We start from the raw sequence: 20,933 nt of genomic DNA, 5'->3' as shown, positions 1-20,933 counted from the left end.
GGAGTGGAAAGGGCTCAACCATGAGCTGCATATCTCAAAACTGCAGTGTTTTGGAGTCCATTCTGGCATAGCAGTTGGTTTGGGGAAAATATTTAAGAAAAGCAGCAGACTGGTTGGGTGTATGTGGAAGACAAGACAGTGGAGCCATAATGTAAGGGGACTTTGAGCTTCCTGTGTGACTACTGAATTGCTCACAGCACATCCCCAGCACTGAGTTCATGCCTCTGTTAGCATGCTCATTGTGGAATACTGCATTTAGCTGTGCTCGTGGCTCTGCAGTTACAACATAAACCCTGAAGATGGGAGCTGTGATCACTTGGTCTTTCTATCCTTGAAACCTCACGGTGGGTAGCACACAAAGTGTTTACTGAACGAAAGAATGAATGTAGGGGTTGAACAACTCTTTATTAAATACCTACTGTATACCAGGTACTGTGTACGACTCAGAGGATATGGGAATGGTTACAACTTGCTCTTACATTCAGGTAGCTTTGGCCTGTGGAGGAAGCAGCCCTTGTCCACACAGTGCTGCTGTGCGCTGAGAGTCTTGGCAGAGGGTCACTGCAGCTGCTAGGTGTGGTGGTTGAAGAGAATGGGACTGAGTAGTTCGGAGTTTGGGTTCTAGAGCCAGCTTGCCTGGATTAGAATCCTGCCTTTAACATTCACTAGCTCTGTGACCTGGGGCACGTCTTTGCCTTAGTCTCCTTGTCTGAAGGACCTCCTAGGGGTCTGGTAGGATTAACTGTGTTAGTCCATGTCGTGAGCTTAGAGCAGGGCCTGGAACAGGGCAAGCACCATGTAACTGTTGGCTGCTGTGTAGTTAACAAACAAAGCGGGGTTGGAGCACAGCTGCTGTAGCCCTCCCCAAGTTTGTTTGTTGAAACCTGACCCCCCCCCCCATGTGATGGTGTTTAGAGGTGGGGCTTTTGGGAGGTGCTGAGGTCACGAGGGTGGAGTTCTTATGAATGGTGTTAGAGCCCTTATGATAGAGCTCTAGACCCCTCCCCGCTTCCACAGCCCAGGCACAGCGAAAAGAAGGCTGTCCGTGAACTAGAAAGTGGGCCCCACTGGACACTGGAATCTACCAACACCTTGACCTTGATCTCAGACTTTCCGGTCTCTAGCGCTATGAGAAATAAAATTCTGTTGTTTATAGGCTACCCAGTCTGTGATATTTTGTTCCAGCAGCCCAAACAGACTAAGACAGTGGCCTTTGTCATCAGAGTTGGATTCCCGCCCCACCTCTGTTACTTCCTGGCTCTGTGACCTGAGGCAAGGATATCACCTCAGTTCCTTATGTGATGCTAATAATGTCACCTGACATAGAGGGCAGCTGTGAGGATTCAGTGAGATCCTGTAGATGAAGCACTCAGTGCAGCACTAAGGACTCCTTGTCACCAAGCGTGTGTACCTGTGGTGGAGGGAGAGCCACCTTCTTATGTGGAAGGCTCCTTTTTAGGGCAAGCCCAAGACTGATGCCCTGAGGGTTCCTTTGTCCTCATTAGCTGCTATGTGTGCCATTCTGTGGCAGCCAGGGGGATCCAGAAGGGTCCAGGCCTGTATGTAAATCAGGGTGGTGGAACAAACGCTAAATGAAGGCACTGTCATTAGGATTAGTGTTTCTGAAACCAGGAAGAAGCCTGTGTGCTGAGACAGGATGTGGTGCTGAGCCCTCTGAGAATTTAAGTAGGGGCTTTCAACTTTCCAATTCTTTTTTTTTTTTAAGTTGATTTATTTATTTTGAGAGTGAGAGTGAGCTGGGGAGGGGCAGAGAGAGAGAGGGAGAGAGAGATTCTCAAGCAGGCTCCGTGGCTTCAGCACAGACCCCAACACCGGGCTCCATCTCACGAATCATGAGGTCATGACCTGAGTGGAAATCAAGAGTCAGACGCTTAACCAACTGAGCCACCCAGGCACCCCTCAGCTTGCCAATTCTAAAGGGTGGGCTCCAGCTACGTTCCTGGGATGAGGCAGAGCCCCTCCAAGCACTTGGTTACACATTAAATCTTCTTTAAAAAATACCTGTGCACGGGCCAGCTCCAAAGCCATTACATCGTTGTCGGGGGGGAGTGTCACCCAAGTATTTTATAAAAGATCCATAGATGACTGTACTATGAAGCCAGGGTTTGAGAGCTACCCAGATAGATCCTTGGGGTGGGGCCAAGCTGTCCCATCTGAGAGGAGAGGCAGAGTATTGCAGTAGGCTGGGCATGAGGAAGGAATCAACTGGGTCCCTAGGGACTGGGTCTCTAAGCTCTTTGCAACTTAAACATTTAATTTTTAATTTCCAGATAAGGCAACTCTGAATTTATTGAGCATAATTGGAAAGCTGATTTACTCTGGGATAAATTTCTTATATGTCAAATATTAGTAGCATGGTAATTGTAAGATCATTCACTTCTACCAAAACTTACTTTCCAGGCAAGAAATAATACCTTTCTTAATATAGAAGCCTACTAGAAATTAATACAGGTTTACATGTTCTTGATTTGTCAGTGAAGGCATTGAAATTATGAAACTGTGTCCTCTTAGGTGATCTATATTATAATAGCTTCTGACAAAAATGCTTATCCTTTCCCAGGACTTTTTTGTTTATTCTTTTCTTGTTTACTTTCCTGCTAAAACATTTAGCTTTATCATCGATCATAAAATAATCCATTTGTTCATTTATTCAACAAATGTTTACTGTTTAAACAAAGTTTTTGTTGGTTGGTTGGTTGGTTGGCTTGTATGTTTTAATTTGTCATGAGCACACTTAGCATGCCTGTATCGGCAAATTCAGATTCCAACAAAGGGACCTATCTCCCTGGGTGTACCATAGAAAGGCTTTGCCATCAAGAATTTTACTGGCTTTTAAAAAAAGCACACCCTTCTTTTATCCCTTTGGGATATGCTTCCTGGAAGGGTCTGAAATAAGGTTAGAAAATTATATCCAATTGTTCTTTAATAATCCTTTAAGTATCTTCTGATCCGCATTTCAGAATGGCGCCAAAGATACGTAATTTGCAGTGGGGAAAAAAAATGAACCTGAATTTTATAAGAACCTAGAGATTATATTCTTGAAATACGTTCATGCTTATGTCAGTGGTCGGGGGGGAGCCCCCTTCCCCGATTTACTCTGCTTGGACCAGAATTTGCAGTTCCTTGTTTCTTTTCATCCACTTTCGCTAGTAGTTTCTGGAAGTAATTTTCAGATGTAGAAACAATAGATCATAGGTAAAAGAGGTAGAGCATAGGCAGTTGGGAGGTACAGAAATTTACAAGGTTGTAGTCTCTTCACCCTGCTTTGCGCTCATAGCTGCTGTGCTCTATTCTCTTTCATTTCCCATGAAATACAAATACTTTTCACTGAGGGGTTGGGGGTTGTACCAGGACTGCTTCCGTTACGTGTGCATGGGTGCACATGTGCACATGTGTAGTCACGCACACATACTTTCTTTTCTCCCTTCCAGGGACTTGTATATGCCCTTAACTGCTCACTTGGCTTATCAGCCCAGTTACATGTTCTTAAAATTTTATCACTGTTGAGCATCATTAAGGGGTTGTGGAAGCTGGCCGGAGGACACAGAGGGGTGAGCAAACATACTAGCAGCTGAGTATATCAGTCAGCGGGTGTTTAGATTTATGTTTTTAAGGCAGCCATGGAAGGTGAGAGAGATCATTTTTTGCTTGTAGAGAGGATGAACCCAAAAGTGTATTATATATTCACCTTAAAGGTCACATGTATAAGCAGAAAGAGTTCTTGAGGACATTATTGTATTATTACAAGATAATCTCCTATGCATACTGTGTATTTGGCACTCTGAAAGCAAAATGGTATTTTTGTCTGGGCTCTTTAGTCTTGATAGAAAAAAAAAAAAAACAGGAACTTAAATGTATTTTCTTGAAGGCAAGGTCTGTGAAAATCCTTTTATGGAGCTTGTGTGCCAAAGCATGCTGTGTAAAGTCAGCCGGAGGTCATTACTGTTTTTACTAGGTGATTATATTATAAATATGACTTGGGCCTCAATCATAAGCAGATCCTTTATGTGTGTTTCTGAACATTCTGTCTCCAAAGTGCTAAATTCCAAATTGGAATATTGATTGTCTGATGCCTGAGTTACAGCCTTCCTCAAACCTTGAATTAGGCCTCAGGGCCCATGTGTCTTTCTGGAGATAAGTTCTTCTTGTAAGTGGGAGATGTGAGGTCTTAAACAGAGGGCCCCACAAGGTGGAAAACCAAAGGCAGACTCAAGCACCATTCTCCCCCAGGTGAATCGGGAGATATTAAACACACCATTTTATGACATATATAAAGAAATTGTCATAATTTGTAAATGTCCCTGAATTTCCTCCTGGGTAAAGCAAACATTAATGGATTCCTGCACATGTTTATTATTTTCATGCAAATTCAATTGAATAGTTTTTCTTCCATTCTGTAGGTTTTTTTAAACTTAACCAGAGGCTTCTAAATGTTTCCAATTCTATAAATATCCCTGATTTTTAAAGTTTAACCATATTATTTTTAGAATGGTCAAACACACCTTAGGATGTCTCAGTTTCAGTACCATTGACATTCTGTGCCTCGTAGGATGGTTAGTGGTGTGTCTGGCCTCTACAGGGTAGATGCCAGTAGCCCCTCCTTCCACCAGTTGTAACAAACCCCAGATGTCTTCAGATGTTGTCCCCTGGGGAGTGAGAGAGACCCCGACTGAGAATCACTGCCTTAAAGTGTGTTCAGTCAAGGCCCTTCAGCACTCTAAGGACAGAATGAAGTGAATCTCGTGAGTGTGTACAACAAGAGGCAAAGGCCAGCCTCACTGTGGCAAATGCTTGTCCACACAATGACTTCCCCTCTAGGATGTCAGGGGAGGGCAGGGCTGTTTTTTTGCATCCCTGTAGCCTGGGACTGCGAGCCAAGTCATGGGTCCCAGTTAGTTAGTATTTGTTGGATGAATGAGAGAAACCAATTAGCTGTCATGAAATGTATGTACAGCTTCCATAAGTGTATGCTTTTAGGTATTTATATATGTATGTTCATAAATATTAAGTATGTATTTCCATAAGAAAGACTGAGAGTCTTTGTTATTCCTTTCTACCCCAGCGTCTGAACAATAGGCACATAGCAGACATTTCAGTAGATGTAGATGGATGGCTACCTGGGTGTAAAAAGTATATTAAAATGATGCATTAACAGGACATCCATGGTCGTATGCCATGAAAGGTACCTTTTTGTGGTGATTATAACTGTCTGCTGTTGGATATGGGATAGTCCACAAATGGGCATCCCCGAGCCCTGTTTACATTGCCTCCTTTGAAGGTCACATTTGTTATACTAGGTGTCCAGGTCTAAGGAGGCACATTGGTCTCTTTGAATCCACACTGGCAGGAGGGACAATGTTCCGGGTCAGTGGGGGATGAATGATGGTATTTTATATATCCCCTATCATCATAATTGTACATGTAGCTGCTTCTTATTCCCCAAACTCCCATGGCTGCCCTGCCAGAGCTATGACCAGTCTTAACCAGGATGGCTCTATTCTGTATGCCTGCATTCAGAGTTATAAAAAAGTCAGAGGATAGAAGCCCTTCCCAAGATTTATGCTGAAACAGCACAAAAGTTTAGTGTTATTGGAAGGTATTTGAAGTCACTTTTAAAAACTTGAGATTTAAATTCATTCTCTAGGCTTTTGACCACCACAATAGTGTGAATTTTAAAAGGACCATAAAAAACATTTACAAGGTACAGTGGATTTCTAGGTCAGGATTCAAAGCTTGCAGAGGAAAGTGGAATTAAAAGGCACTTCAGTTAAAGTCAAGAAAGATGGTAGAAATGACCTGGTTCAACCTTCTCGATTTACAGATGAGGAAACTGGAAATCATTGGGAGATTAAATGACTTGTCCAAGGTCAGAGATTTTTTTCTTGTCTTTTAAATCAATCTCTCTCTCTCTCTCTCTCTCTCTCTCTCTCTCTCTCTTTCTCTTTCTCTCTTTCTCTCTTTCTCTCTCTCTCTCTCTTTCTCTCTCTTTCTCTCTCTTTCTCTCTCTCTCTCTCTCTCTCTCTCTAATATTCATTTTCCACCCCCTCCCAATAAAATTAGACCTGGATTTACAAGCACAGATAAACAATGGTTTTCCTAAACCACAAAACACTGGACCTGGCTATGGTAACTTAGAAATAGTCAAGTGCAACTACGTTCTTTTTCTTTATGAGTAAACAGAAATCCAGAGAAGGGTTATTGTGCTGTAGAAAAATTTTTAAAAGCCAGTGTCCGGCAAATCTGCAACTTGAATGCAGGTGTTCTTTGTGTTCAGCTGTCCTTTTGCATGCAGCTTTCTTGTGATTCGATCACGCCCTCTCCTGATGGTACCCATTCCTTCATTTATCAGCTGACATTTCCTAAGCAGCTGACGCATGTTTGGTAACAGGACGCAGCAGTTGGCAGGACACGATCTCTGCCCTCTGGAGCTCACGTTTTGGTGAGGAAACCGAGAAACAAGCAGACAGTGTTTGCTGAGCGTAGTGTTAGAGGCAAGAAGATGGTGTTATGGGTCTGTAACTGGGGGCTGTCAGTGAAGCCTGTCCTGTCAGTGAGGTGACATCAGGGAATATGATAGTCATTGGTCACTGCAGACGGAATGTTGTTCATCACAGGGGCTGAGATCAAATGCTGAGCCAGGGAGAATGCCTGGAAAGAGGGCTGAGAATAGTGCTAAAACATGGAATAACAGGCTCCAGGATTCAAGACTTGGCTCCAGGATTCCTTAGCCGGATGGTCTTCTTGGAAGGTTCAGAGCAGAGCCTTAATTTCATCCCAAGCCTAAGTCCAGAGCCCAGGCTTGGACCCTGTACTGCCTCTGGGAGCACAGGACTGTTCTGAGAATTCAGTGGGCTGTTAACAATCAAAGCAGGGAATTACACGCTGTATAAGTGGTAGTTCTACAAAGATTTCCTCTGTGTTCACTTTGCAGGCCCACTCATGGGGACGTTCATGTGTATCACTCATATCTCTCACCCACAAGTTTTGTGTTCATGGTGAATGGGTAAACTATGAGGAAGGAAAATGTTTACTAAGAATATTAAGTACTTGGGCATGTAGAGGAAAAATGTCTTCCTGACTTTTCAGGGTTTTTTTGTTTTTCTTAAATAATTTGTATCATCTCAATACTGTTGGGTACCAACCCCAGAGGGAGGGTTGGATCTCCTTCTTGTCCATCCTTCATCCCATGGTTTGTTGGGTTTTTACTCCCATTGATTAAGCTCTGTCTCTGTGCCAGCCATTGTGATAAATCTTCATAGCAATTGTAGCAGGGATGGGGAAAGTCAAGGCTTATAGACATTGCCCAACTAGCAAGGGGAGGAGGCAGGGTGCGACACCAGGTCCGTGGAGCTCCATCAGCCAAGCTTTAACCATTAAGCAATACTGCCTCAATTTTAGTTAATTCTTTTGGGCATATTCTGGCACAGTGGAACAGAGTAAATATTTACTTTTGTAGATTCCTAAGTGACATCCTTTTACTCCCTACTTACCTATCCCTCACCACCACCACCCCCCACCCCTGCCCCGACGTGGAACCTTTCTCTTTGTGTGTTTCCAGTATAAACCTTTTGCTAGATCTGTGTGAAGCAGATATACCCCTTGGGTAAGTTTGCCCATGTTCAGTGGGCAGGCAAATGCGTGGCGTGATACTTAGACCTAAACTTCCATGGTTTCTTTAGGTAGGTGCCACTTGGGGAGCATTTGCTGTTTCACTGATGTGATTCTCACTGCAGTCTGCTGCGGTGGATGTTACTGGCTTCATTTTCCATAGCAGGGGCTGGAAACATGCAAACACAAGACTGACACCAGTCCTACAGTCTCCAAATCACAGGTGCCCAACCCCAGCAAGTCCCTGGACAGATGTGTTTCTTGTGTCCCCTAATGAGGAAGGCACCTAGGTCTCATTGGAAACTGTCTTTGAGACTCTTAGGCTCTTGGTATTTTCCATAGTACCGCTCTGTGTGACCTGTACATCATCATTTTATATTCCTGGGCTACATTCTTCCCATCTCTTCCCAGAGATCTTCAGAGTAGCATTGGGTTAAGAACACAGATGCCAGAGCCAACAGCCTGGTCCCGGCTGTGTTGCTCCCCAGCTGTGTAATGTTGGGCAAGTTCCATAATAATTTTCAGCCTCAGTTTCCTGTCTTTGAGGTGAGGATAATAACAATACCAACCTTTGGAGATTACTATAAAGAATTAAATAGGAGTTCATTTATGTAGGTATAATGCTTAAAGCAGTATCTGACATGTGATAAGCTTTCTTTGTCTGTATTAGCCACTATAATTATGAGCCATTATTCTTCACTTTGCAAACATTTGATGAGCTGCTGCCATGTGCCACACAGTGTGCCAGATAATGGGGTGGTGTCCCTTTCAGCTCTGACGCTCAGTGATGGATGTAAACAACGAAACCCTCCATCATTGGGGGAAGCACTGTGTGATTAGCTTCAGGGGACTTTCTGACTGTCTGCTTACAAATCGTTATGTGTGAAATGAAAAATGCATTTAGCTATTACTTTCTTTTACCCATCTTGTTCACGTAGGTGGATTGTATTTTACTACCTAATTAAGAGTAATGGAAAAAAATGGAAGGAAACACATTTGTAGCTTATGTGCGGATTGAAGTTTCTTGAGATGGGAAACAAACTCATAAACAGCAGAGACAATAACACTGTTTAAATTAGAAAATCCGTGGATATCAGAAAATGGAGTACCACCATTTTGCTATTTGGGGCTGGGAGAAAGAAAGCATCCTTGGGGGAAAATTGATCTTGCAAAGAGCAGGGCACATTTGGATATGAAAATTATATGCAGACAACCATATTAGCATAGTCCTATCTTTTTGTACACCTTTCCACTGCTACACATATGAGATAAATTTCCGTACCTCATGCAAACCAGATCAAAAGGGGATAGATAAACTGAAGACGCTTAGTATATATTTTTTGGAACTAGCATGTAAATACCGGTTTCTCCTTGCTTACGTTTTATAGAATTTAGCCAGTCATGCTAGAAGGAACCTGAACTTCAGGGCCAGATTCTAGACTCCTCCCCTTTTAGTTATAAATTCCTGGACAACCTGGGGAAAGTAATTTTCCTTCCCCTGTGTACCCAAAGCCTGGTGCGGCAGGAAGTACATGGACTTTGCAGTCAAAGACACCCTCCTCTGGCTTGTGGCCCCTCCTCTTTCCTGAACTGCTTAAAACCACAGTATCCTTGTCTGCAAAATGAAGACAATATGACCTGTGTTGTCAAGCCATTATGGGGTTTAATAGTGTATCATGTATTTGGTTGGAATGCAGTACTCCTTTTTTATTACAATGTCAGGTCCTTTTAAGACTTGTTTTTTATTGTGATACGTAGAATATGTTCAAAAGAGTTTGTGACCCTTATGGGGACAATTAATGAATAAGAATAAAATAAACATAAAATAAAAACCCAGGTATCTACTCCTTAGACCATAAAATAGAATTTCATTGGTCTCTGGAATCTTCTTAAGGTCTCCTCCTTGACAGCATTCCCCTCCCCACCCCTCCCCAGGTAGCTATTAGCCTGAATTTCATGTTAATCATTTTCTTAATACCTTTGTATAGGTATCCCCAAACAATTTCATTTTGTTTGCTTTTGAACTTTATATAAATAGAATCATATTGTACAATATTCTTGTGCCTTTGGTTCTCACTATATGTACTTTTAAAGCTTATTTATTTATTTTGAGGGAGAAAGAAGGAGAGAGAGAATCCCAAGCAGGCTCTGCACTGTCAGCACAGAGCCTGATGTGGGCCTTGAACCCATGAACCATGAGGTCATGGCCTGAGCGGAAATCAAGAGTTGGATGCTTAACTGACTGAGCCACCCAAGCACCCCCTATTTTTAATGGTTAAGATTGCTTGATATTGATACACATACATATAGTTTATTTTCACTGCTTTGTAGTATTTTGTTCTAAGAGTATTCCTTTATCTCCTCTGGTAATGGGAGGCATTGGCTGGTTTCCACTTTTGTCCTGTCATGAAATATGTTACTATAAATATTCTTCTATCGCTTTGATTCTTAAGCTGAAAAAGTCTTTATAGGCCATTTAATCTGATAACTTGTCTCTGTCTAGCTGTTTTCCTGTTATATAAGACAGCTGAGGCCCAGGAGGGCAGAGGGGATTCCCAAGGTTTCCCAGCTAGAAAATGTCAGTGTAGGGCCAGTAACCAAGGTCTCTTGTCCCAATTTGGCTCTAGACCACATGTTTGATGGTTCGTCTTTTGATTTTAAATAATTTCCCATGCTACTGATATTATAATTTTGGAGTCTAGATTTGGGCTAGCTCTTCAGTACTCTCCTAGAAATATACTTGGCATTCACCATTGAGATGATTTTCTCCCCATCTCCAAAGTTGGGGCAGTGTTGGTTTCTCTCGGGCCCTTTCCCTTAATGCTGGCCCTGGGCACACCCCGTGGCTATGGACCCACTGAGAAGTTTCTCCTCCCTTCAGCAATTGGTGCCTCTGAGACATATTTAAATCAGGAAAGGAATCAAAATAGACCCAAAATGGCCAGCGGGAAAACTGCTGAGGAAATAGGATCTGAATCCTTACAAGGCACTTTCTTAGGAAATGTCCTTTTACTATAAATAGGAATGGATATTCAATTTTAGCCCCCCTTTAAAAAAAAAAAAAAACAACCTCTCAAGGACTGAAATTAGATTTGAGGCTGATGGGATGAATATAGGGTGGGGTGATTCTGTGCTGTGCTAAGACACGTCTGAAAGTTTGGAGCAGCTGGTGCAGTAGAACAGCTGAGCCACAAACAAATATCAGCTGATTTGAGCACTTCTTATTTCTAGATGCCCTGGTTTGTTAACTGTAGCGTTTGGCTCACTTGGAAGCTCTCTTCCCGAAGCCCCTCAGCGTCTCATCCCACTGTACCACTGGCGAGCTGTGTAGCCTTGGGCAACTTGTTCCTCTTTTGGGCCTCAGTGTCCTGCATCCTAACACAGAAGCAGTAGCTAATACTTAGGAAGAGCTTATAATGTGCCAAGCACTGTCCATGGATCATCTCGTTGGTTTGCACAACACCACCCTGGTGGGGGAGCTGTTATACCCCCAATTTTATGAGGAAACTGAACAGTAAAAATTGAGGCACAGTTGGCCCACCGATCCCCATTAAACAGGGCATTTGGAAACTTGTTCTGGGAGAAACCTCTTGGGGCCTCCATCCCTCCTACTTTGAATCGGGAACTGCTGTATATTATAGGTGCCCCCCTTTTCCACACACCTTTTCCATCACCGACCCTGGCCATCGCATCCTCTGTTAGCTTCAGGGGAGAATGTGACTGGGATTCTGGATTCTGGATGTGCATTTCTCTGGAGAGTGTGTCCAAGATTTTCATCAGTCTCAAGTGGATGTGTCACCTCCAAAAGTTTAAGAACCACTGACTTGGATGTTAAAGTCACTAGCACAACAAACCGATGACAACCCACCATTTCAAGACAAGGAAATAGATCCACTTTGCTTATGAATGAATAAACTTTCAAAAGCTCATGGTGATTGCTTTTTAATGACCTAAGCAAATATTTTGAAGTTGTGAAACCACATTGGAAATTCATTGTAAAGATATTTACCAAAGAAACAAAAAAATAGTAACCTGTCTGGTGAGTTACACTGTGCTTAGTCCAAATATTTCACCACTGTGCCTTTTCAGTGAAACCTTTCGAAGGACTTGGAAACAGCTTCTCATATTACTTATTCAGAGATGGCGATAGACACCATAACAGGAAAAGATAAAGGATTGCACGTGTGTGGCATGTGTGTGTTTATGTGTTTGTGTGCATGTGCATACATACATTTTGGGTGGGTCATCCGTTCAGTTCAACATAAATAAAATTTGGTGTGTTGTAGTTGACGTCTTTGAGGAAGTATAGGTATTACCCCCCGCCCCCCTTGGTAAACTGCAGCAGGTATTATATTAGTTGTTGAATGTTAACAGTAATAAATGATGACTGGCTCACACCTTTATTGAGCACATATGATGTTAGGCTTTCTTTTAAGGACTCCACATAGATTACTATAATGATGAGAGCTGCTGTTTAAAGTAGATACAGAGCTACTCTGTCCATTTTACAGATGAGAGTATAGAGGTAGAGCCAGGCCAGAATATGTCCAATTAATTCTGATGGCAGGTGTCTAATATGGAGCAAATTAATGTATTCATGCTTTGGCATGACCTTCATTATAATTGCTTAATTTCAAGACTGTTGCCGCTTTCTGCAAGGTCCAAGGTGAAGGAATCAAACATTGATTAACTGCCTAATACGGGACAAGCGTCTTTACATATGTTATTGGTTCTTCAATACTATCCCATGCATATATTTATCATGGCTCTTCTCTGGTTATTGTATCATTACCTGCATGACTTCCTCTTTGGTGATTTTTTGCTTTGGTAACAAGCCACCCCCACATTTCAGTAGTTATCCAGGCTGTCTGCAGCTCTGCTTAGCTCTTTTCCAAGAGTCTTTTAATTTTAGGAACCCAGGCTCTGGGAGCAGCCTCCTGTGAGCAGCCTCCTGTGAGCCATGTGATCCTCATGGCAGAGGTCTGAAATGTGAAGTCTGTTCAGTTCAGAACAACATAAGTGCATTTAAAGTTGTATAAGTGCATTTAAAGTTTCTGCACCTTATGTCCACTCCTATTCCATTGGCCAGACCTAGTCACATGGCCAAACTCGACAATGGGGCAGGGAATGTTCTTCATCTCTCTTGAGGTGCAAAAGGTGTGGCTGAATACATATCTCATTGGGAAGGATACAGGTAGTTGGGAACCATAGTTCTGTGTACCACCTTCAAGTGTTCCTAGAGCTCCATTTTTATTCAAGAGAAAACTAAAGCCTAGAGATGCTGCGTACATGCATGATAACATGATTATGTGATTTGAACTCGTCTTTCTATTTCATGTATATGCTCTTTCCCCACCTGGTTTCTAACATCATGTCTTTCTGCTCTGAAACATATACTTGGTTCTTGGGACCTGCTGAGCTTTATGTAATTTACCAGAAGAGTGCGTACGTTCACGTGTCTGTGACTTAGTACATGAGGTTATATGTGTAGTTGCATTTTTTCTTCCTATGCTTGTAAATGCTCATTTCTTTCTGAGAACTCATGACCTCGGAAAGCATTGTTTCTTCGAGGCTGCTTTGGGAGCTCTCTGTCACTATTCCATGATGTCCTCTGCTACCACGTAGTGCTGGTCCCTCTGCATTTTAGTTGGTGTGGGGACTTTTCTCTTCTCCTGACTAGACTAGGCATTTCTGGGAGATGGGGAGAGCAGCTGCTTTTTACTGAGGGATCCCTATAATGCGTACAGGAAAGGTGTTCTAACTGTGCATTGGGATAGTAATAATGATAATGATAAGAAATGAAGTTTTTGTACACAAGAATGGCACTTGCCATTGTACGGTCAGTAATCTTGCATTTCGTGTGCACGTCAGGTCAGCTGGATTTAAATCACTCCGGAACAAAGGGCCTGGGAAATCAGTCCCCTATCATGACTCACATGTCTTCCATCTACACGTTATTCTTTCTTTAAAAACTCAGCAATTTTTCAACAGTGTGTTTCCAAAGTGATTTTTATCCCTCCATTTTCAGGTATAAAATAGGCTCCAATTATTCTCTTTAATTAAGTGGTTTTATTTTATTAATTGTTTCTAACTTACAGAATTCCCTAGAGACCCTTTACATGTTTCCAGATGAAGCCGGGAAGAAAAGCATATTAATTATACACACAAACTCCTTTTGGCGAATTAAGCATGATGCACAGTGAACATGAAATGACTGGCCCTCCTGAGCTATCAATCTTGTCATTAGTGATGGCTTGTATCAGTAGTATTGACATGGGCTTATCCAAATTGGATTCTGCAAAGAGTCATTTTAATTTTGCACAAATGTAAGAAGACAAAGTAGTTTGAATCCCATTTTTTTAACCCTCTCTTTTGCTGAGTGCCTGGAGCGTCTCTGTTTGTAATATCAGTGAAGTATTTTATAGCGCTCTAGTGTTTGTAAAACACCAAATGTTACCTGAACATGCTACAAGACAACCCCGGGAGATAACTGAGTTTCACAGGAGAAGAATTGAGCCTTTGTACTTAAAGTCTATGCCTCAAATCAAACCAGCCAGAGTGCCTTTTGAGTTACTAGTATAGTTGTTAACATCTCTGAGCAGGGATATGGGTTGAGTTGTGCCTGAGCCCCTTTCTTAATCATTTTCTGTGGACAACTAAAAGGAAATTCAGATATGTGTATATTGTTAATTCGGCAAGCATTGTTTGGGTACCTCTTATGTTCTAAGATGTGCCAATGAGAATATATAACATTTTTTAACAATGTACTGTGTGCCAGGCACAGTTCACTGAGCATTGGCTCAGCGAATCTTCATAGCGACCCTTTGAGGTAGTAGGGGCATTATTGTTCTCAAAGTGCAATTGAGGCAGAGAGAGATTAACATGTCAGAGGTGGGATTCACACCTGGAAGTTGGGCCCTGGAGGCCAGGCTCTTAACTCTCCACCTTACTTCTTCCCCAGCTATGGGATCCTTCTTTTAAGATGCATATGGTCTACTGTGGTAGGCAGTCAAAATGTCAGAGCAACATTCTAATTTGCTATGGTAGCTGTATGACGGTGTCATGGAAGATGATCTCCAGTCCTCCCAAGAAGCATGGATACATGGCTCGAGGAGCCTCACTGGTCAATGCTAAGCTTCGGTTCTCTAAACTGCAATGATTGCAAAGCACATGACATTCCCAGGACTTCTTTCTCTCTGAAAGGAGCTTCTTGTGGTGCTTAGAATACGCTAGGGAAATTGCTCACTTTCTGACTTAAAGAGAGAATTCCTTGGGTTGATGGTCTAGATTTCTGATGAATCACAAGTCATTCTTTGAGCCCCTACTGTGTAATGGAAGGAAAAGTCCTTGTTCTTATGGGCTTCCCAGGCAGGGGGGATTGATATGATATCAACAAAGCCAGAAAGCAATAGTTGAAATTTATTGAGGACTTTTTATATGTCAGTTACTGTTCTAAGTTCTTTCCACAACTTTTTATTGTAACTACATTTAAAGTAGGCATTTCACTGGCATTCTGCAGGGAGTTGAGACTGGGCATGTTTTAAGTGAGGTATCCTCTTTAAGGACAAAGTCTTTCCTCCAGATAAAATGTTGAGATGATTGAGTTTTGCTGTCTTTAAAAAGACCATATTGTTCCACAGTATTCATGGGATATTTACTACGTGCTAAATAGTTTTCTGTGTCCAAAGGATACAACAGTGGAGAGACTAAGCTCCCGGCTCTCAAAATGAACCTTACATTTTATTGGAGGCAGATAGACAATAACTAAAATTTAGTGAATCCAGTACTGCATGGTGACAAGTACAATGGAGAAAAAGTAGCAAGGGCGGCGACTGGGAGTGGGGTTGCAGTTTCAAATAGTGTGCTCAGGCAGGATCCACGTGCACGTTTATGGAGGTTTAATTAAAAATCTAGTCACCACCACCACTTCTGCTTAATGCCTGTTGTTTATCTTCATTGCCTTCATAAAATTCGTAGGTACGGAGCTTCTCCTAACAGGGGCTTGCCTACCTCTCCAGACTCATTCCATATCACTTTCCCATAAACGATGCTTCAGCACCATTGATCCACCTACACTTCTGGAGAACGCCACATCCTTTCGTCTTCATGCCGCCGTGTGTGTGTGCTATTGCCTATGCTGGCAGCACATGGCCGCTTCATCTGGGAAGCTTGTAGGAACTCACTCCCCAGTATCCCACTGTGTTTCACACCACCATTATTTTATTTCACACTATGCTGAGGTTGTCTGCGTGTGGGTGTCCCCCTTAAGTAGGCTGTGATTTCTTCCATCAGGAAATGATTTTACTTTGTAAGTGCTTAATAGATGTGGAAGGAAGGAAAGTACATAGATAAGTAGAAAGGAGGAGGAAAGGATAGGATATAATCCAGAAGGAAGCTAGGAAATGAGGGAGGGAGTTGCGAAGAAAGGGAGGAAGGAAAAAGGAGGAGGAGGAAGGGGGAGGGAGAAGGAAGACATGAGAGTTCTTGGATCAGGCATGACAAGATCCGAATTGTATTTTAGAGACATTAATCTGGGCATTGTGGGGAGAGAGATGTTTAATCCCAGCACTCATCTGCCCCATGTTAGCAGATCTTTTAAAGTTTTATTCTTTGGGTCAGTAAGACGGAGTTTTCCATGGCCCCTACGACTTACCTCTGTTAATAGAAGAAGGGAAGGCAGGGTTGTAGGAGGAATATGCCTCTACAAACTTTTCTCATCCCCCCGCCCCGTACTGTGATGAATCATGGAAGTCTGATTGAAAATTCTAATCACAGCTTTGCTGTCCTTCAGACCCCAGCCGTTGACAGTTGATTCACTCCTTTTCATGCCTGCTGCCCCTCTCTAGTTATGGTAGCTCTTATGCATGAGTCTATCATTAGCAGACAAAGCATGATGGATTGGCTAGGGTTCCCTTCATCCTTAGAACCTGGGAAATGCTTCTTTTTTCCGACTCTCAGGGCCCATGTGAGACATCGTCATGAATGAAAGAAGAAAGTAATACAATATTGGATGTGCCTGTTTGCTGCCACTGTTTAGAAAGAGAATGATGCATTATGGGGAATGTAAGTATATGGCGTACATCCCACCCCCACCCCCAACCCAGCAGCAACTGATGCAGAAAACCATCGATCCCAATCAATGACCAAACTGAGTCTGGCGGTTTCATTGAAGATGCCCCGCCCCTTTGAAAATCAGTGTAGTCAACAATTTCTAAAATTGATTCTCAAAAAGAAAAATCAGCCCACATCAAGTCTTCGGATTTTTAAATGACATAAGATGCAAAGGGATTAGGATTGATTGATTTTTATCATGGAAGCGGGTTCACAACTGTTCTCAAATCTGTGGTCTCCCTGGATATGAAGCTATGAATGTCAGCCAGATACTAGTTTATTTTATTTTTAATTTGATTCTTGGGCCCTGAGTCTGTATTTAATGTTTCAGTGAGCAAAACAGTTATGTTTGGCTCCAGTGAAAGATTGATAGAAGCGATTTTCAGATGTGGAATCAAAACAGAGTGGAAAAAAAAAGTCACGTTTCAATAAAATGCAGTACTTGGAGGCATCATGTGGTCTCATAATAAATGAATTCATGGCACAAAGTTGACACATCTTGAAGGAGAATTTCTTTTAAAAATTTGAGGTGATTCGTTTTTATGATTAACTGTGGTAAAAACAATTACTAGAGAATTTTTAAATGAAAGGAAAAGCTTTGAGGTGTTTATAGATAACACCCGATTGCCTTCATTTTTATACTTTGCCTCATGCAAGCTATGAAGTTGTGTGTTTGTGAAGTTTGGCTGAAGGGCCCTGGAGCTCCGGGGGTGCTCATTCATCCCGGGCTTCATCTGTTATTTATCGTTTGCAAAAGGGAGCATCCGTAGTGAGAGGTCCACTGGCTTTGGACTCAGACCTGGGTGTGAATAACTCGGCGTGACCTCAAGCAGGTCACCTCACTTCCTGGTGTCTCCCTTTTTGTTCCTTAAATTGTGACAAAATGAGATAGAAATGAATGCTGAGCATCCAGCATAGCATATACTCAGTAAAGGGTAAAAAACAACAATAACAACAACAACAAACAACAACAACAAAAAACAATGGCAAACATACAGTGTATTCATTTTGCCAACACTGATGGGTATTTACTGTATAGTCTATTTGAAACTCTGTACTTGTTGTTTATACAAAGGCTAGTCATGAATCTCAAGGGTCTTATAATTCAGAGAGGAGATACATGGGTATATAGGGATGGAAAACCATAGGCAGAATAGGCTAGAAGACAGAGTATCTTTCTTCTTCACCTTGTAATCTAGGGGAGTGCCTGGTTCATGTGAAGCACTTAGAAAATACCTACTGAATAAATGGGGTAGAAAATACAAGGAATTGGAAGGTAAAAATAACCACAACAGAAAACCAAAACCCTGTGTATTAGTTCTTCCTGTGTAGTTCCTTTCTTAGGGTTCTCCAGAGAAGCAGAACCAAAAGGATGTGTGTATATATAGGGAGAGATTTATTATAAGGAATTGGCTCATGCAGTTATAGTCTAGCAAGTCCAAAATTTGCAGTGTTGGCCAGCATGCTGGATATCCAGGAGAGCCAATGGTGCAGACGAAGTCGGAAGGCCATCTGCTGGAGAATCCTCTCTTGCTTGGGGAATCTGGTCTTTTTGCTGTAACTAGGCCTTCGACTTGTTGGGTGAGGCCCACCCACATTATGGAGGACAATCTGCTTACTCAAAGTTCACCAATTTAAATGTTAATCTCATCCAAAAACACCCTCCAAGTTGACATATAAAATTAACCATCATACCCTGGAAGTAATTAATTTTAAACAGATGCATCAAAAAAGCTCTAAGTTACTAGAATGTCTGAGTTTAAATCTTCCTCCTTCAGTTTCTATTTGTGTTATCTTTGGGCAAATTATGTAATTCCATGCCTTGGTTTCTTTGCCTCTAAAATGGAGGTAATACTCGTGCCTGCTCCACAGAGTGGTTGTGAAACTTAAATGCAACATTGCAAGGTATTATGAGTGCTCCATATCCCAGAGCTGCTGTTGTTAGTAAACCCTAATCAAGCCTAGACCCTTCATGTTTTTAAAAAACGTTATTTTAGGCAGAAGTATTTTTAGATTAGCATCAACATGTTTTATGTTGCCATTTAAGTATTGTTTGTCATCCACTGTGCTGAAGTCCTTTACGTGCATTTCCTGATGTAATCTTGATCAGGAGCATGACATTAGGTATATTATTGTGCCTCTTTCTAGATGACACATGGAGGCTTAGAGGGGTTAAATGATTTACTCCATGTCATACACAGAGGAGTGGAATGGGTCTCCATCAGAATTTTCCTAGTTCATTTCCACCTCACCATGTCTGTGTTGTTGGATCGGACAGAGTCAACCGGGCCTAGGGTTGCTTCCTCCTTGCATTTGGCAATACGTCCTTTTAGGAGTTCAAATTTGATAGTTTCCATTCCATGCATAGGCACCGCAGGTACTCACATTTTACACTTCGCTTTGATTCTCTCTCTACTTTGCTTCATTTCCTTTTTGATTGCTGCTAGACCCCCTAGAAAATGACAGGTGCAAAACATGCCACGTTTTATGTGCTAGGTGGCCAAGTAGTTATTTCTGAGTAGGGAGAAATGACAAATAGGCACGTGTGGGTTTTTATACAAGCTCAGTGTCAGCAGACTGGGCTCTTTGCAGCTGAATGGCCCCATGAAAGTCAATGATGGCCTTAGCTGAGTTCTGCTTGTTTTTACTCACATCAGGGGTCTAGTAAAACTCAAGTTGGTCCCTGCTCTGGGAAAATCACATAAGAAGGGGTGTGTGTGTGTGTGTGTGTGTGTGTGTGTGTGTGTGTGTCTATATAATGTTTGTTCATATGTGCATATGCATGACCCTTTAGCCTGTTTCCTGCCTACGTTAACAGCTAACTGTTATCTTTATCCTTGTTATCACTTTATATAATTGGCATGCAGGATTCCTGGCAATACCTTAGTGGGCTCTTGTCTTTTATGCCTCTGGATGCCTGAGCTCTTCTTTTCTTGAACGTTCAAATCCCTCCTTTATCTGCCTAATGAACTCCTACTTATGCTTCAAAACCCGATTTAGGTATCAGGCCCTGTGAATGATGCCCTGCCTTTCCTTTGTGCCTCCAAATGAATTCCTTTCTCTTTGGTGACTCCCCTTGGACTTACTAATACCTCTGTTGTTGTCCTTACACAAATGCTACAATATAATTATTTCTGAGCATGGAGCCTGGAAAATGTAATGGTTAAGGGAGAAGTATTTGGAGTCTGAAAAATTGCAGTTTGGGTCTCAGATCTGCTGTCTACTAATTTTTGAAAGTTGAACAAGTGATAACATCTTTGTGAAGCCCAGTTTTGTCATTTGTAGACTGCAGATCATAGTGCATCTGTCTCTTCATAACATTAAGAAGATAAACATGAAGCAGCCAGCACGGCACCCAGACCATGGTGGGTGTACAGGAAGTGGGGTGCTGGCGTGATCACCTCAGTACGCTGTCTGTTCTGCCTCATTCTGGCTCTGTGAGGTCAGGGGCCTTGGCCTGTGTATTTCTGTATCTCTGGCTCCTGGCGTGCTCAGGAAATCTCTAGGAAAGGCTAAGTGAGCTGAATCCATAGAATCAGTTTACAAACCCACAGGCTGTGGTTTGCAAAGTTTACCAGAATCATCCACTGAGAGGCCTTTCATTCTACCTCAGTGTTAGTGCGTGTGACTGCAGCAGATATTTTCCTTTGAAGGCACCTGATGCCAGATGTTTTGACTTTGTGTGGAGTCACCTGGAATTTGGGATTTACTTCTCTTTCATTCCCAAGGTCATTGTCCCTTTTTAGTGCCAGTCAGAGGTAGAGGCATGCTTTTGATTGGCTCAGCCAGGCAGGAACTTAGAGCTACTGCCTCTTTCCCGGAGAAGCATCCAACAGAGGTGATCTGAGTACAAAGAAAACTTATTCCCTCAGGTCTCCGCATTGTGCTTTTCCTGTGTACATTTCACCGAACACTTAACACAGTCAAACAAGCATTAGCATGTGGCTGGTTATTACACAGCCTTGAACCTACAGGAGACATCAGCTCTATCGATGGATGATAATGGCAATCAGGAAAGTCGTACTGAGTGATGGAATCAAACAGATCTGTGTTCACATCCCAGCTGTGCCCCTTGGAAGCTGGTGGGACCTAACGTCCATCCTTAACCTCTCTGTGCCTCACTGTCCCCACCAATGAAAAGAACGTCAGACTCATGAACATGGTTACATGACTTGATGGATGCTTCGCAGATC

At 42.3% G+C, this 20,933-nt stretch overlaps 1 protein-coding gene across 8 annotated transcripts in view; it reads left to right on the top strand.

The window, feature by feature from the left end:
* DAB1 (DAB adaptor protein 1) overlaps positions 1 to 20,933 on the top strand; it is a 406,170-nt gene that overhangs the window by 48,689 nt on the left and 336,548 nt on the right. The window contains exon 1 of one of the 8 annotated variants that reach the window (XM_042997374.1): positions 16,619 to 16,692. The exons of the other annotated variants lie outside the window; for them this stretch is intronic. The gene's annotated coding sequence lies outside the window, so the exon portion shown is untranslated. Of the gene's footprint in view, positions 1 to 16,618; positions 16,693 to 20,933 lie in introns of those variants that run through there. 8 annotated transcript variants of the gene reach the window in all.

Source organism: Panthera tigris, chromosome C1 (genome assembly GCF_018350195.1).
Source record: "Panthera tigris isolate Pti1 chromosome C1, P.tigris_Pti1_mat1.1, whole genome shotgun sequence".
NCBI classification, from domain to species: Eukaryota; Metazoa; Chordata; class Mammalia; order Carnivora; family Felidae; genus Panthera; species Panthera tigris.
Note: the sequence above shows the minus strand (reverse complement) of the source record. Positions and strands in the feature narration are given on the sequence as shown.